Source organism: Schistocerca nitens, chromosome 1, assembly GCF_023898315.1.
Source record: "Schistocerca nitens isolate TAMUIC-IGC-003100 chromosome 1, iqSchNite1.1, whole genome shotgun sequence".
Classification (NCBI taxonomy): Eukaryota; Metazoa; Arthropoda; class Insecta; order Orthoptera; family Acrididae; genus Schistocerca; species Schistocerca nitens.
In genome coordinates this window covers 966,782,643-966,795,338 of record NC_064614.1, presented here as the reverse complement: position 1 = coordinate 966,795,338, position 12,696 = coordinate 966,782,643, and positions in this window count along the sequence as shown.

Sequence of the window (12,696 nt, the reverse complement as noted above, 5' to 3'; positions counted from 1 at the left end):
AGACAGGCGAAATACCCTCAGACTTCAAGAAGAATATAATAATTCCAATCCCAAAGAAAGCAGGTGTTGACAGATGTGAAAATTACCGAACTATCAGTTTAATAAGTCACAGCTGCAAAATACTAACGCGAATTCTTTACAGACGAATGGAAAAACTGGTAGAAGCGGACCTCGGGGAAGATCAGTTTGGATTCCGTAGGAATGTTGGAACACGTGAGGCAATACTGACCTTACGACTTATCGTGGAAGAAAGATTAAGAAAAGGCAAACCTACGTTTCTAGCATTTGTAGACTTAGAGAAAGCTTTTGACAATGTTGACTGGAATACTCTCTTTCAAATTCTGAAGGTGGCAGGGGTAAAATACAGGGAGCGAAAGGCTATTTACAATTTGTACAGAAACCAGATGGCAGTTATAAGAGTCGAGGGGCATGAAAGGGAAGCAGTGGTTGGGAAAGGAGTGAGACAGGGTTGTAGCCTCTCCCCGATGTTATTCAATCTGTATATTGAGCAAGCAGTAAAGGAAACAAAAGAAAAATTCGGAGTAGGTATTAAAATTCATGGAGAAGAAGTAAAAACTTTGAGGTTCGCCGATGACATTGTAATTCTGTCAGAGACAGCAAAGGACTTGGAAGAGCAGTTGAACGGAATGGACAGTGTCTTGAAAGGAGGATATAAGATGAACATCAACAAAAGCAAAACGAGGATAATGGAATGTAGTCAAATTAAGTCGGGTGATGCTGAGGGAATTAGATTAGGAAATGAGACACTTAAAGTAGTAAAGGAGTTTTGCTATTTAGGGAGTAAAATAACCGATGATGGTCGAAGTAGAGAGGATATAAAATGTAGACTGGCAATGGCAAGGAAAGCGTTTCTCAAGAAGAGAAATTTGTTAACATCGAGTATAGATTTAGGTGTCAGGAAGTCGTTTCTGAAAGTATTTGTATGGAGTGTAGCCATGTATGGAAGTGAGACATGGACGATAACTAGTTTGGACAAGAAGAGAATAGAAGCTTTCGAAATGTGGTGCTACAGAAGAATGCTGAAGATAAGGTGGGTAGATCACGTAACTAATGAGGAGGTATTGAATAGGATTGGAGAGAAGAGAAGTTTGTGGCACAACTTGACTAGAAGAAGGGATCGGTTGGTAGGACATGTTTTGAGGCATCAAGGGATCACAAATTTAGCATTGGAGGGCAGCGTGGAGGGTAAAAATCGTAGAGGGAGACCAAGAGATCAATACACTAAGCAGATTCAGAAGGATGTAGGTTGCAGTAGGTACTGGGAGATGAAGAAGCTTGCACAGGATAGAGTAGCATGGAGAGCTGCATCAAACCAGTCTCAGGACTGAAGACCACAACAAACATATATATATATATATATATATATATATATATATATATATATATATATATATATATATACCTTTGCATTGTAATGACAATTTTATATATATGCTGCTGGTATGCCATACGATAAAAAAACTATGAAATGAGGTACTGTTTGCTATGGAGCCCCACATCCACAACCGCTGTGTACGCGGTCACGTACGGTGCAGTATGGCACAGAGAAGATGCCTACCAGACTCTCTGCAGTGAACGGCTATAGAAAGAAAGGAAGCGGGACAGTAGCAAACTGTTTTGACCCAATGGCTTAATGTGCGTCGTTCTGTTGTTTATAGAAAACGAAACTGTATCCCGAAGACCAGGGTAGTGCTGACTACGACTTCAGAAGAGAGGACCGCTATTTGGCTGTATGAGCACGACATTACCGCCTTAGTACTGCACGGCAACTTTGCATGTGAGCTCTCAGCATGTCCTGGACGTGTTGTATCGAGGCAAACGGTGTGCAGAAGGCATCGTCAGAGTGGTCTTTATTGTTGGAGACATGCTGTATGTCTACCTCTGACGTGTCTTCGTAGAAGGGAACGTCTAGAACGCCACCCGGACTGTCGAACAGTAGGTCAATTGCGAGTCCCGATTTAGTCTGGAGAGTGATTCTCGATGGATTCGCATCTGGAGGGAAGTGGAAAACGATTTCATGGCCCAAACGTTGTGGAAAGAGGCCGAGATCGAGGAGGATCCCTAAAGATGAGGGCAGGGATTATGTTTACCACTCGAACTCCTCTTCATGAAATTATGTGGGTGAATCGGCAAGATTTGAATCCCCCAGAACACATATGGGATCACCCACCACACTCCAAAGATTGCTAGCAGAATGGGCGTTACTGCCTCAACATGAGACTGATGACATCGTTCACACCGTGCCCCGTGGTTGTGAGGCCTGTATTGCTGCCAGAGGTGGTCAACCCCCATACTGAGCACATTAACAAGATGTCGGAATGTGTGTGCAAATCCGTTAAGCTGGAAAAAAACGAAGAACATTTTTGTCTACCGGTACGCATGTTCCAGTTATTTACGTTCTGTACTTCTACATTTTCTCCTTTACTAACACCTGTTTGTACTGTTTTGTCGCAAAATAAACGCATCCTTGCAAAATTTCCTTTTGTTGCTTTAATTTTGGACACCAGTGTTCTTCCACAAAGATTGTAAGTCTCTAAGGTTAGATGGCTTGTTAGGATTCAAGTACTTTGCCGTATGTTTCAAAATATCATGAACTCAGTGCTCCACCATGTGGAGGCGTCAGAACGTACCCTTTTTGCGAAATTCCTTACGTACGATCTCATAGGTGTGAACATAAAAATATTGGTCTTAGCCCCAATGATAATCATAGGTTTACCCCTAACGTCGCCAACCATATTTGACGGTAATGGAATGACGAAACGATTTCATTTGATAAGCAAACAATTAAAAATTCGACGAATCTGAATTACATAAAAGGTCAATATCTAGAAACAGTGCCAAGTTGTTTTAATTTGTTACAAAATGTTATAAATGAGGTTTCATTATAGCATCAATTACTCGGTTCTATAGCGGTTTCTATCGTGACAAATATCCAACTTCTTTTTATAGCTTATGGCATTTTTGCCCCTTATTCTGTTCGAGTCAGTGTAGTTCTACGTACGTCAGCCTAGTCTTCCAGTGGTGTTCACGTTTACTTCCAGTTTTCGACTTACATGCTAAACATGAATTGCCAAAAGCTGTAAGCCTGTGTTACGCAATCTCTAACTCGAGTTGCTCATTCCCGATTTTTCATTTCTCGTCATTACTGTTATTATGAACTGCTTTCAGCACATTAAATTACTAATTTCATCACTATACTTCAGAAAATAGGTAATAATGTGCTTTGCTTTGCTAATGGCTTAGGTTCACGAATTTTATGAAGGCATTTTATAGATAACTTCCCCTTAGGAGAGCTCTGATCCTACCTTCACCTTCTTGATGGTCCTACTTGCCTCCTTTCTATATTTCACAGCTGTGCCGACTTAAGTTTCTAATATTGTGTGAGCATACTGTACGACAGGTCAGGAACAATCATAGGGTTTAGCCTACGAGGGCTTCACAGAGCTACAACGTGCATCGTTATCTGATGTTTAGTGTTACGCGCTTTCAGGAACAGAATCTGATCTTACTGTGGCAAGTATAAGAGTGATACTACAGGGTGGTCTATTGATAGTCACCGGGCCAAATATCTCACGAAATAAGCGTCAAACGAAAAAACTACAAAGAACGAAACTCGTCTAGCTTGAAGGGGGAAACCAGATGGCTCTAGGGTTGGCCCGCTAGATGGCGCTGCCATAGGTCAAACGGATATCACCTGTGTTTTTTAAATAGGAACCCCCATTTTTATTACATATTCGTGTAGTACGTAAGGAAATATGAATGTTTTAGTTGGACCACTTTTTTTCGCTTTGTGATAGACGGCGCTGTAATAGTCACAAACATATAAGTACGTGGTATCACGTAACATTCCGCCAGTGCGGACGCTATTTGCTTCGTGATACATTACCCGTGTTAAAATGGACCGTTTACGAATTGCGGAAAAGGTCGATATCGTTTTGATGTATGGCTATTGTGATCCAAATGCCCAACGGGCGTGTGCTGTCCTGGACGACATCACCCAAGTGTCCGGACCGTTCGCCGGATAGTTACGTTATTTAAGGAAACAGGAAGTGTTCAGCAGCATTTAAAACGTCAACCACGACCTGCAACAAATGATGATGCCCAAGTAGTTGTTTTAGCTGCTGTCGGGGCTTATCCGCACGTCAGTAGCAGACAAATTGCGCGAGAATCAGGAATCTCAAAAACGTCGGTGTTGAGAATGCTACATCAACATCGATTGCACCGGTACCATATTTCTGTGCACAGATCTTCCACTGGGCACAAGAGAAACTAAGCGACGATGATAGATTTTTTGGACGCGTTCTATTTAGCGACGAAGCGTCATTCACCAACAGCGGTAACGTAAACCGGCATAATATGCACTATTGAGCAACGGTAATTCCACGATAACTGTGACAATTGGAACATCAGCGACATTGACGGGTTAATGTATGGTGCGGCATTATGGGAGGAAGCATAATTGGCCCCCATTTTATCGATGGACATCTAAATGGTACAATGTATGCTGATTTCCTACGTAATGTTCTACCGATGTTACTCCAAGATGTTTCACTGCATGACAGAATGGCGATGTACTTCCAACATCATGGATGTCCGCCACATAGCTCGCGTGCGGTTGAAGCGGTATTGAATAACATATTTCTCGACAGGTGGATTGGTCGTCGAAGCACCATACCATGGCCCGCACGTACCCCGAATCTGACGCCCCCGGATTTCTTTCTGTGGGGAAAGTTGAAGGATATTTGCTATCGTGATCCACCGACAACGCCTGACAACATGCGTCAGCGCATTGTCAATGCAAGTGCCAACATTACGGAAGGTGAACTACTCGCTGTTGAGAGGAATGTCGTTACAGGTATTGCCAAATGCATTGAGGTTGACGGACATAATTTTGAGCATTTATTGCATTAATGTGGTATTTACAGGTAATCACGGTGTGGTGGTGGTGGTGGTTAGTGTTTAACGTCCCGTCGACAACGAGGTCATTAGAGACGGAGCGTAAGCTCGGGTTAACGAGGGATTGGGAAGGAAATCGGCCGTGCCCTTTCAAAGGAACCATCCCGGCATTTGCCTGAAACGATTTAGGGAAATCACGGAAAACCTAAATCAGGATGGCCGGAGACGGGATTGAACCGTCGTCCTCCCGAATGCGAGTCCAGTGTGCTAACCACTGCGCCACCTCGCTCGGTAAATCACGGTGTAACAGCATGCGTTCTCAGAAATGATAAGTTCACAAAGGTACATGTATCACATCGGAACAACCGAAATAAAATGTTCAAACGTACCTACGTTTTGTATTTTAATTTAAAAAACCTACCTGATACCAACTGTTCGTCTAAAATTGTGATCCATATGTTTGTGACTATTACAGCACTATCTATGACAAAGCGAAAAAAGTGGTCCAACTAAAACATTCATATTTCTTCACGTACTACACGAATATGTAATAAAAAATGGGAGTTCCTATTTTAAAAAAACACAGGTGATATCCGTTTGACCTATGGCAGCGCCATCTAGCGGGCTAACCATAGCGCCATCTGGTTTCCCCCTTCAAGCTAGACGAGTTTCGCTCTTTGTAGTTTTTTCGTTTGACGCTTATTTCGAGAGATATTTGGCCCTGTCACGATCAGTGGACCTCCCTGTATAATCTGCTGAGACCTCAAGAAGGGAAGTATGTCCCAGACTAGCAAACATATACAAGTGCATATGGCTTACCTCGCGCCACAGGAAGTAGCGTTTGAAATGCGTAAACCAAGTCGAACGCAGAACTGCAGATCAGTGATGGCTTACCCAGTGAATCGTAAATGTTAGACCATGGCGTTATGTTGAAACCAAGAACTCGATCAGCTGCTGGGTGTACATTGGTTGCCGGTGCTTTATGAAGGAAATATTTTAGTAGTGTTTTCAGTACAGAGTTCTTGACTGTTTATGAATGATGTTCAGAGTTTCATTGTAATGAAAGTATATCAAAGGAAGTAGTATTTCGCCGGCCGAGGTGACCGAGTGGTTGTAGGCGCTACAGTCTGGAGCCGTGCGACCTCTACGGTCGCAGGTTCGAATCCTGCCTCGGACATGGATGTGTGTGTTGTCCTTAGGTTAGTTAGGTTTAAGTAGTTCTAAGTTCTAGGGGACTGTAGACCGCAGCAGTTAAGTCCCATAGTGCTCAGAGCCGTTTTGAAGTAGTATTTCGTTCTACAATGGGCCCTAAAACATCAAAAATTTGTTAGCAAATTCTTAGGTCGTCACTGAATTCTATTTACTGAAGCTAATGAGTGCCTTCGTTACCACGCTAATAGTTGTTGTATTTAGTAATATTGATATGCTTATATTGCTATGAATTTTGTTACAATCGTAGATCGTATGTGCGGAAGTTAGTCGTAAGTTTTTTACGTGTTTATCATAACAGTAATGTTTTCTCACAGATCTGTGAAGAAAGGTCTTGAGCCTTTCCTTCCTGTAAATATATTTCACCTTAATGTTTGATGTTGATACCATTAACTTTGGAAGAAAACTAAAGCCTACTGGTGTGTGACGACTTCTGAATATTCCCCTGGATTTAACTCCCAAAGGAAAAGCGAGAAATCCAGTACTGCAGAAATATTCGTACGAATGTTACTTATATCGCACAGTGAGACGTGCTTTTGTATCTGTACTGTTATCGGAATAACTGGAAAGAAAAGTTTTATGTACAGGTTTCCCTTGAACTTCATACCGTTTCAAACTACATTTAGCTGAAGTTTGGTATAGTAAGTTTGGTTTAGTTTGGATTAAAACCTATTAGAAAGCCATGATGGTGTCGTTCTAGGAGAGCTGCAACTAAAAATGAATTAATAGTCAGAATACTAAGTGGAAGCTACAGCACGAGAATGTGTTTACATACGGAGGTCGTTCAGTAAGTAATGCGCCACATTTGTTATAGGACTGAGCCGTGGTAATATTTGCTGTTTTGAAAAGCGCGCCGTAGCGCGTAGTGTAAAGCAGTCGTTTCTGGCGGTTGCGCCGCTGTGGCAATCGCAGCTTTGGTGTCTCCCTCTGGTGTGAAAGGGGAAAGGTAGCCTGTTCACGTGCATCTAAGGGGCGCTATGAGCTCGCTAGGCGGCGAGTCTGGTCAGTTGGTCAGCCGGGTCAGTGTGGGGCAGTCAGTGTCTGTCTGTCGTCCGGAGTGCTAGCATGAGTTAGGCCGCCAGTCTGCTCGAGTTTGTTCAGGCAACGGTGATTGGCGGTTGGATCGGTCGGTTGGTCGGTCGCGCACTGAGACACAATATGACTTGTCCGCCTTGAGCGTCGGCGCATGTGAGGTAGTGTAGTACTGAAAGTTTGAATTTATGTAGGTCTTCAGACCCAAAGCTATTGAAAAACGAAGATTCCGAGGCAACAAAAAGTTAATATTCTCATTATTTAACGCCCTTCTACAGTTTTCTTAATAACAAAGTTTAAGATATTCTGCTCGTCATTTTAATGTTCTTTGACTGTTATACTGTTCAAGACAGAGACAGTTTTTACTGTAGATAACAGTATAAAATTCTTTACGCTTACTTTAGACAATTCGTCTGAGAATTAAACGTTTGGTCACAAACTAATACGTGTTCTCGGCTCTGTTAAAACAGAATATGAACAGTGTAGCAAAAAAGGAAATTCAACGAAGAGAAAGGAAATCAGATGCATGTGAAAGTTTCACATGAAAGCAACTGTCAATAGGTTTCAAATGCTGTATAGAATGCTTTTACTTGATATATGTTAAAACAATATCCAGCACTAAATTATCTGAAGAAGAGAAATTTGTTAACATCGAGTATAGATTTAAGTGTCAGGAAGTCGTTTCTGAAAGTATTTGTATGGAGTGTAGCTATGTATGGAAGTGAAACATGGGCGATAAATAGTTTGGACAAGTAGCGCATAGAAGCTTTCGAAATGTGGTGCTACAGAAGAATGCTGAAGATTAGATGGGTAGATCACACAACTAATGAGGAGGTATTGAATAGAATTGGGGAGAAGAGTAGTTTGTGGCACAACTTGACAAGAAGAAGGGACCGGTTGTACATGTTCTGAGGCATCAAGGAATCACAAATTTAGCATTGGGGGGGGGGGGGGGGGGGCGTGGAGGGTAAAAATCGTAGAGGGAGACCAAGAGATGAATACACTAAGCAGATTCAGAAGGATGTAGGATGCAGTAGGTACTGGGAGATGAAGAAGCATGCACAGGATAGGGTAGCATGGAGAATTGCATCAAACCAGTCTCAGGACTGAAGACCACAACAACATGTTAAAACAATATCCAGCACTAAACTATCTAGCAAATGTAATATTTATACAGTAAATAGCACACGCTTTAAACCAATTCCTTTTTCCAGCTGTACATCATAGCGTCTGCTCCACTTGGCACAGCGCGTGATGTCAGGGACGCGGTCTTAGTCAGTGTCATGTGACTTTGAAGTCGGTTTGAAAGTTTAGCACGACAGAGATACGGGCATGCGCTATCTAAGTGCACCAATGGTCTAAGATTATTGTTTGAGGGGAAGCTGTAACTCATTAGCCTGCGTGTAAAATATTTTGTTGACACCGACCTACTTAGGGAGGAACGATCAGCACGATAAAATAAGGGAAATCAGAGCTCGTACGGAAAGATATAAGTGTTCATTCGTTCCACCCGCTATACGAGATTGGAATAATTGTGAGAATTGTGAAGGTGGTTCGATGAACCCTCTGCCAGGCACTTAAACGTGATTTGCAGAGTATCCATGTAGATGCAGATGTAGATGAAGCCGTTGTCATCTGACATAGGTGTGCATTCGCACGCACGACGTGTTGTTTGTATGAGGGGTACTGCATCTTCAGGTGAATTTCAGACCATATGTTTCCCCCACTTGCAAAAAGGTTGGGCTGATCGGTAGGAAGATATCTTTTGTGCTTAGGTATTCCTTTATACTGGTAAAATATTCGGTATTTCCTCAAGGAAGACAACAAGCCCCGACAATGTAGAGAGCGCTGGTCTTGCTAGGTTCGCAGGAGACGTTCAGTCAAATATGGAAGCTAAATGAGGTGCTGGCGGAAGTAAAAGTGTGAGGATGGTTCGTGAGTCGTGCTTCGGTAGCTTCAGTGGGTAGGGTACTTGCGCCCGGGAAGGCAGAGGTCCCGCGATCGAGTCCTGGTTTGCACAGTTTCAGTTTGCCAGGAAGTTGTAGAAAGTATCAGCGCACACTCCGCTGCATAGTGAAAATTTCATTCTGGAAACTTGAGATATACTTGGTCTCCGAGTTCAAAAATCTAGTACAGAAAATTGGTGCTGTTTATGATAACAACCTTAACTCTTCTAGCCACCACACGTGGAACAAACTGATGAGAAGAAGGAACACGATGACAGGCGACGTGTTAAGACATCAGGGAATAGCTTCTGTGGCACTAGATGGAGCTGTAGAGGATAAAAACTGTAGGAATAAGAACTGTAGGATAAGACATAGATCGGAATATATCCAACAAACAAGTGAGGTCGTAGTGCGCAAGTGCTACTCTGAGACGAATAGGTCGACCAAAGAGAGGAATTCGTGAAGGGGCTCATCAACTGCTCAAAAGACTGGTGATTTAAAAAGTAAAAATTATGATCCATTCACTGGATGCAATCGTAATTTGTTAGAAAGCAGGGTATAATGTGCCGTCGTCATGCTTCTTCTCTCAACACCACCGAAAACAAAACATTACACACTACATGCACCCATCAACATTACTTCCTCGGCGCTATATCTTTAAGTTGTCGGGAGAAGAGTAAGTCAAGGATGTTCCTGATCAAAATACTCGTTCAACCTTATTATCAAAGTTCAAAACAAACCTTCGAATGACATACACCGCGAATGAGTGTATATAAAACCAACAGGTTCTTCACAAGCTTTTTGGTTTTTGATTAGTGTGAACAATACTAATATCACATTTATGGTTTAGTCCCCCTTAAACATCCCAAGAACCACCACCACAGTCTTTATGAAACAAAAACAAAGAGCACATGCTACAATTGGAAGAACAAAACAAAGTCGATCAACAAGATCTGTTATAAGTTAGGTCAATACAGAAGATAGCAGCTGTTCCGTAGAAATATGAGGGACTGCTTCGGCTGTAGGAGCATTTGCCGTCAGCTTTTAATAGTTTCCAACAACGAGAATAGGCAGAATTTTATGGAATATTGCTGACTTTCTTGGTTGTTGCCATTGAAGGTCAAATCTTCTTAATTAGGCCGCCTCATGTTCCTCTTCAGTTTTTTCTTATACAATCGACATTTCCACCCCTCTGTTGGGATCATCTTCAGAATGTTCTGGTGTCCCGGGTCACACTGAACACTGTCAAAGACGAGTGTCGTACCCACTTATAAAATGGATTTCCCGCGCTTGTTTCGAAGAGGTGGGGTTGTAGGGTGAATTTCTTCCAACTGCTATCAGTCAGCCGTCGCCATTCTATAGGCAGCCAACATACACTTTGTTACATCCACAGGTAACTTCATAGATTCCCCTAGTGCCGAGGTATTCAGGATGGAAAAGTCTCACTTTGCTCCGACTGAAAATCGTGCGCTTCACAACACTTTTTCGATATATTTTGATTATGCAGTCCGTAATTCTAAAACAAACGGTGATCTAGCAAAATGAAAACGCGGTTCCTCGCCCATCTTATTATCACAATTAATACCATTTCGTTTGAAAACCTTATCTTTTCCTATCAGTTGTTCTTCAATGTATTCTGTAAGAAATTCAACTCCGATACCAAGCTATTATTGTTGTTGATAACAAAGGGACAGGAAGATAATTTGTTGAGCATTCCTTGCGTCTACGGCTATATGGTGATGCGAAGAAGCATCTAAATACCTATTTGCGTTTGTTAGCTTTCTAGACGCTTTGCGTCCTAGAGGACTGTCAAACCTTCTATAGACTAACACTTCTAGGAACGGGAGACAAACATCACTCTAAGTCTGCTGATTTTAGGATGAATATCATTTAAGATATTGTGGAAAATATGAAGGTCTTCTTTACTTGCAGCCATCTAACAATCGTGTCATCCACATAGCGGAACAAACAAGAAGACGTTGATGGCACATTGCTAAATGCATGTTATTCAGAATATTTCATAAAAAGTCAGCTGCTCTTAGCAACAGAGGCAAACCCATAGGAGCACCATCAAATTGTTCATAAAATTCTCCTTTATATTTAAAAAAGTTCAATCATAGGCATATAATGCGTAGATATGAGAAGCTGTAAGAAGTGTAGAAGAAAGTATTAAACAGCACGAAAGCAACACGCAGTTATAAAAAGGTGTCAAATCTGCGGTAACGGAAATTCAGAAGAATTGCTCCCAAGATATATGTTTCAACAACGTACGCGTGATGGCCAAGGAAAGCAACGTTTATAGAAGGAAGTCGGAGAACGGCTGAGACTACTAGGAACAAAAGTAATTTGAATAGAAAAGACGGCTGTAGGCTTCCTGCTTCGAGGCTTCCCGCCATCAAGGACGTAAATAACGAGGCTGCAGTGCGCAAGCAACACAGGCAATTACGAGGATGCCACGTCTGCGGTACTTTGATAAAGATTTCCCTTCTCTTGCACTGCATATCTCGCTACGCATTCAACGATGATGGTCCTCTAGTAGTAGCCCGAAAATTGTCACTCAGCAACCCCACTTATTATTTTTATAAGTGAACGTGAAACTGGTCTCTGACAGTGTTCATCCAACCGAGAACACCAGAAGATACTGAAGAAGCTACAAGGAGTAGGGTCGAGACTGAAGAGGGCTTACAACCTAGAACATATAACCTTCAGGAAGATTTTTGTCGTAATATAAATAGGGCATTATACGGCTGCCAAAGCTGGAAACTCTTAAAGGACGATGTAAAAATCCAGAAGCATTGGAAATGGGGTTATTAAGGCTGATGATCAATCCAGTTGGACGAAAAGGAAGATAAATTCAGTGGTATTAAACAAACTTCTCAAAACCAACGGTTGAAGAAAATTATCCCTCTTCGGGCATCTTATAAATTATAATACAAACTTTAAAACATTTTCGATGGTAATATTTTCGGAAATAATCATAGAAGACTGGCACAGAGCAAGGTACACAGAACAAAGAGCATGGGGCACCAACATTGCGAAGAAAGCTACATGACAAAAGAGATGAACAGCTACAGTGGCAAGATCCTTTAGTAAACAAATGAATAACTCCAGGGAAGTTTCAACAGTTCCATTACAGGAACTCCTGAAATGTCCCTGAAGAATAACAAATTAACGAATATTTTATGCGTTTTCAATAGTTAGTTCAAAAGTTAACGAGAAACGCCACAAATTCTTTTAGCGGTGTTATTACTATACTACTATCTTCGTTTGAAAACACACTCGGACGGTTGGAAATACGCAAAGTCGTTGCCTGAGATGATCGATTTGAGCGGTTGGGAGAAATTTTAGTGAATATTAAAGTAGTTTGACCCCTAAGTAGGAAGAATTGAGGGTCCTAGGCAACGCTGGTCGATGGCCCGTTGACCAAATCTACATACAGGGCGTTACTAAGCATTTAATTGCTGTTAAGTTTCAGAATGAGGTTTGTAACTGTCCACGTCTACATGCATTTTCCCTTCAGAAGAGTTAAATTCTTTTAAGAAATCGCAGAAATATCAAGGACTGCAGCGTTTCACATTACTGCGACAACTCT